General features: G+C 41.1%; 1 non-coding gene across 1 annotated transcript; it reads left to right on the forward strand.

Moving 5' to 3' along the window:
* The first annotated feature begins 5,139 nt into the window (after positions 1 to 5,139).
* On the forward strand, positions 5,140 to 5,216 carry MIR2898 (microRNA mir-2898). The gene has a single exon (NR_036365.1). It is a non-coding gene; the product is annotated as a microRNA mir-2898 (primary transcript).
* Positions 5,217 to 5,482: the final 266 nt, after the last annotated feature.

The raw sequence follows: 5,482 nt of genomic DNA on the forward strand, positions 1-5,482 counted from the left end.
TTTTCCAGGCAAGAATACTGGAGTTGGGTGCATCGCCTTCTCTGCTACACAGTACTAGTCGTGTATTTTTTCACCAAAGTGTCCTGGTAGCTATAGTAATGACTCCAGCAGACTACTGATATTCACTAGTCAGCGACACTATGTTCAGAACCTTCAGCAAACCCTTTCTCACCTATGGTTAGGGTAACAGATGCCCAATTATTGGTGTAGATAAGGGGGTGGTAATAATTTCAGGCTGCTGCCACTCAAAATTTATTTAACAAGTATGAAAGAATCTGAAGGTCCTTGGGAGTAATATAAATTAAAAGCTCAAGAGAGTCAGGGGAGCAGGATTGGATGAACATGGTCAAAAGGTACAAACTTCCAGTTACAAGATAAATAAGTACTAGGGGCATAATGAGCCCCTAGTACTTGGATGATAAATATAACTAACATTATTGTATGTTATACATGGAAGTTAAGAGAGTGAGTCCTAAGAGTTCTCATCACAGGGGGAAAAAAAATATTTTTCTGTTTCTTTAATTTGGTACTTATATGAGATGATGGACATTGTTCACTAAATTTATTGCAATAATCACTTCATAAAATATTTAAATCAAATCTTTATACCTTAAACTTATTCAGGGATGTATGCCAATTATATCTCAAAACTGGCAGAAAAAAGCAATACAAAAAATAATCATTAAAAATTAATTAATTTAGAGTTGGGTGATTACATTTGATAATAATAAATATCACAATGCCAGGATGGTAAGAATATCACACTCATGAAGACATGTGAATTTAACCCTTGTTACCCCTGTTAGCTTTCTTTCCTTTCATTATTTCTTACAACACCCCAGCCCTTCCAGTTGTCTGAAAATGCCCAAGGGTCTGGACAAGAGGCTGCAGAGAGGTCAAGACAAACCATCAGGGTCCATTTCCCATTGGAAATGGTACCATCCCATACCAAAGAGACCAGAGCTCAGAGTTCTTAATACTTTATAGCTATTATGGATAAAGACTCTCTATTTTACAAACTTAAATCTTCCCTACCTAATCCACAAGGGGGACTAGAAGCAGAACAGAGAGGGCAAGCACGTGTAGTAAGGAGTAAAGAGTAAGCTGTGCAGTCCAATATGGCAGTCATCAGCCACACGTGGAAGTGTTGCTAGCATGGCTGAGAAACTGGATCTTCGATGACATTTCATTTTAATTAATTTACATTTAAATAGCCACATGTGGGGGGAGAGCACAGAGTTAGAGGAAGAAAAATAACAGAACCAGCAAAATAATTCCTATTTCTCAGCAATCTTGGATGTTGAGTTTCTCATTTGAGTCCCATAACATTGCCCATCGGGCAGGATGTGCAGGTAATATTATCTGCATTTTAAGCAGACATAAAAAAGATAAACGGACTCATTTAGAGTCATCAGGTAGTTTATAATAGAAGCGTGCCTCTTAAAATTTCTAATGACTAGCCCAGAGCTTTATCCTTGGTATCTGTAGAATGATGACAATAATACATTAACAACATAACTAATATTATGGACTGCTCGCTGTGTGCCAGGAAGCTCTTAACATGTGCTTCCCAACAGTTAAACAACATAGCACTCGAAGAAAATGATCATGCAGATATAGCACTCTGCGGGGGTACACCAGGATAAACTATACCCCTCCAGCGTGCTATCTGAAACAATCCATTACACTCAATTTCCATTTTATAATTAAGATTAAAAATAAAATGCAAAGTAAAAGGCTAGACATGAAATGTTGATTTTGTATCCAACTTCCAAATATGTCATGAGAAACTTGAGCCTGCCTCCTTGATCATTTCTTTTTAATATTCAGGCTTGAAATGGCTAAGCTCATTTCAAATTGCTGAGAAAAGAAGAGAAGCTAAAGGCAAAGGAGAAAAGGAAAGATATACCCATTTGAATGCAGAATTCCAAAGAATAGCAAGGAGATAAGAAAGCCTTCCTCATTGATCAATGTAAAGAAATAGAGGAAAACAATAGAATGGGAAAGACTAGAGATCTCTTCAAGAAAAGTAAACACCAAGAGAACATTTCATGTAAAGATGGGCTCAATAAAGGACAGAAATGGTATGGACCTAACAGAAGCAGAAGATATTAAGAAGAGATGGCAAGAATACACAGAAGAACTATACAAAAAAGATCTTCATGACCCAGATAACCACAATGCTGTTATCACTCATCTAGAGCCAGACATCCTGGAATGCGAAGGCATGTGTGCCTTAGGGAAGCATCACTATGAACAGAGCTAGTGGAGGTGATGGAATACCAGTTGAGCTATTTCAAATCCTAACAGATGATGCTGTGAAAGTGCTGCACTCAGTGTGCCAACAAATTTGCAAAACTCAGCAGTGGCCACAGGATTGGAAAAGGTCAGTTTTCATCCCAATCTCAAAGAAAGGCAATGCCAAAGAATGCTCAAACTACCACACAATTGCACTCATCTCACACACTAGCAAAGTAATGCTCAAAATTCTCCAAGTCAGGCTTCAACAGTACGTGAACCAAAAACTTTCAGATGTTCAAGCTGGATTTAGAAAAGGCAGAGGAACCAGAGATCAAATTGCCAACATCTGTTGAATCATCAAAAAAGCAAGAGAGTTCCAGAAAAACATCTACTTCTGTTTTATTGACTATGCAAAAGCCTTTGATTATGTGGATCACAACAAACTGTGGAAAATTCTTAAAGAGATGGGAATACCAGACCACCTGATCTGCCTCCTGAGAAATCTGTATGCAGGTCAAGAAGCAACAGTTAGAACTGGACATGGAACAACAGACTGGTTCAAAATCAGGAAAAGAGTATGTCAAGGCTGTATATTGTCACCCTTCTTATTTAACTTCTATGCCGAGTACATCATGAGAAATGCTGGGCTGGATGAAGCACAAGCTGGAATCAAGATTACCAGGAAAAAAATATCAAAAACCTTAGATATGTGGATGACACCACCCTTATGGCAGAAAGCAAAGAAGAACTAGAGTCTCCTAATTAAAGTGAAAGAGGAGAGTGAAAAAGTTGGCTTGAAACTCAACATTCATAAAACCAAGATCATGACAAATAGATGGGGAAACAATGGAAACAGTGAGAGACGTTATTTTGGGGGGGCTCCAAAATCACTGCAGATGGTGGTGACCGCAGCCATGAAATTAAAAGATGCTTGCTCCTTGGAAGAAAAGGTATGACCAACCTAGACAGCATATTAAAAAGCAGAGACCTTACTTTGCTGACAAAGGTTTATCTAGTCAAAGCTATGGTTTTTCCAGTAGTCATGTACGGGTGTGAGAGTTGGACTATAAAGACAGCTGAGTGCTGAAGAATTGATGCTTTTGAACTGTGGTGATGGAGAAGACTTTTGAGAGTCCCTTGGACTGCAAGGAGATCCAACCAGCCAATCCTAAAGGAAATCAGTCCTGAATATTCATTGGAAGGACTGATGTTGAAGCTGAAACTCCAATACTTTGGCCACCTGATGCGAAGAACTGACTCACTGGAAAAGACCCTGATGCTGGGAAAGACTGAAGGCGGGAGGAGAAGGGGACAACAGAGGATGAGATGGTTTGATAGCATCACCGACTTGATGGACAAGAGTTTGAGTAAGCTTCAGAAGTTGGTGATGGACAGGGAAGCCTAGCGTGCTGCAGTTCGTGGGGTTGCAAAAAGTTGGACACAACTGAGCGACTGACCTGAACTGAACTGGCTATGCTCAATTCCTGACCCAAACTTTTTAAAGATGATTTCTTGAATTCTTGATGTTCACCGTTGAAGAGACGAAGAGACATTTTGTTCACACAAGTACGTCATGAAAACATTCAATCTTTAAACTTCCCTGGTGATCCAGTGGTTGAGACTCTTCGCTCTCAATGCAGGGAGCACAGGTTCAATCTCTGGTGGGGTAACTAAGATCCCACATGCTGTCAGTTCAGTTCAGTTCAGTCGTTCAGTCATGTCCAACTTTTTGAATGACAAATGTAACATTGATATTGCTTATAATAATATCAGTACTTTGAATCCAGTCAAACTTTTTCAAAATCATGATAAAATTTCAGTGTGTAGGAGGCATGTGCTTTTTAAGAGCAATCACTCTGCTTAGATGGTTCTGAATAGGGAGGGACAAACACGTCAGCCACAGAGAGATAGAAGCATCTCACTTTGATAAAGATGAAATTTTGATCCTCACCTGAAGCTGGGCACACCGAGAGCACCTGTGTCCCCTCCCAAGACACCTCCCACCAGCACAGTGGACACCACCATGGCCCTGGGGGCTCCTTGCCAGAGGAACATTCAGTGACCCGCTGCTACCATGAATTTGGATCTAAGGGGTTCTGAGCACGTGACCATCTGTTAGGAAAATTCAGTACTTTGTCTTGCTTAGGCTTCCGAGACAAAGCAGAGCAGGCCTCTGACCTTGCTTCTAACTTGCCTGGACGCTGCCCTGTCCTGTGAATGCCCTGACCGCCTGCTGTGAGTGGCACCTAGGTAGATGAGGGATGAATCTTGAAATTGTTGAGCCCCAGGAGGGGCCCTGGCCAACTAAGCCCCAGGCTTAACAACATTCCAAGTTTTACACAACAAAGCAAACAGCATTAACATGAAACCAGAGCTAGTATTTGCTCACAGATTGATGATGCTATCCATTTGTATCCTGGGATTGTAAATGGAACCGAACTGCACTCTCTGAAGTCTCATCCACGGAGTGGACGTGCTGCCTGGTACCTTTTCCCAACTGGGACACCAGATGTGCTGTGACATGGAACTTCCCAGCGCTGTTTGAGTCTAGTTGTTGGTCAAAACCCAATATGGTGATGTAGCCTCTGCTTTTTCCTATTTCTCTTTTCTTTTAATGTTAGTATATTGAAAGTAAGCTAGATAATTCTCTAATAAATATTGGTATTATTTATTTGGATAGAACGAGTGGCTTGTTTTGTTAACAAATCCTTTGAACCTGAGACGAAAGTGAAAACTTTCTGCAAAACACCATCCTCAGTACCTTGCAGTGGGACAGGTGCCGATGTCACTTAAACTTAATGTCACTCACCGTGCTCAGTACCTACAGGCAGGACCAGCTTCACGTCCATGTAGCCAGTGCCGGCACTCAGGACCACTTGCTTGAAGGACTTCACACTTGGTTTAATGCTCTGCTGTCAGCGCTTTGAAATTCTTACTAATCTTTTTTTGGTGGAGATGCCGGGGACGTAATAATTTTTTAACAGGAGATCCTGCATTTTCTTTTCACGCTGGAACACATCATCATACTACCAGAGCTCTGGCACTGCTCATGACCCAGCAGGAGACCCCCTGCTCCTTGGAGGACTTCAGAATCTCACAGGAAAGTGTACACAGGCACAATTGGAAAGTTTGGCAATATCTAATTTAATTTTTACAGCAATCCTACTTTGGCCCACCTGATGCGAAGAGCCAACTCATTGGAAAAGACCCTGATGCTGGGAAGGGTTGAGGGCAAGAGAAG

The sequence above is a fragment of the Bos taurus genome, chromosome 8, assembly GCF_002263795.3.
Source record: "Bos taurus isolate L1 Dominette 01449 registration number 42190680 breed Hereford chromosome 8, ARS-UCD2.0, whole genome shotgun sequence".
Classification (NCBI taxonomy): Eukaryota; Metazoa; Chordata; class Mammalia; order Artiodactyla; family Bovidae; genus Bos; species Bos taurus.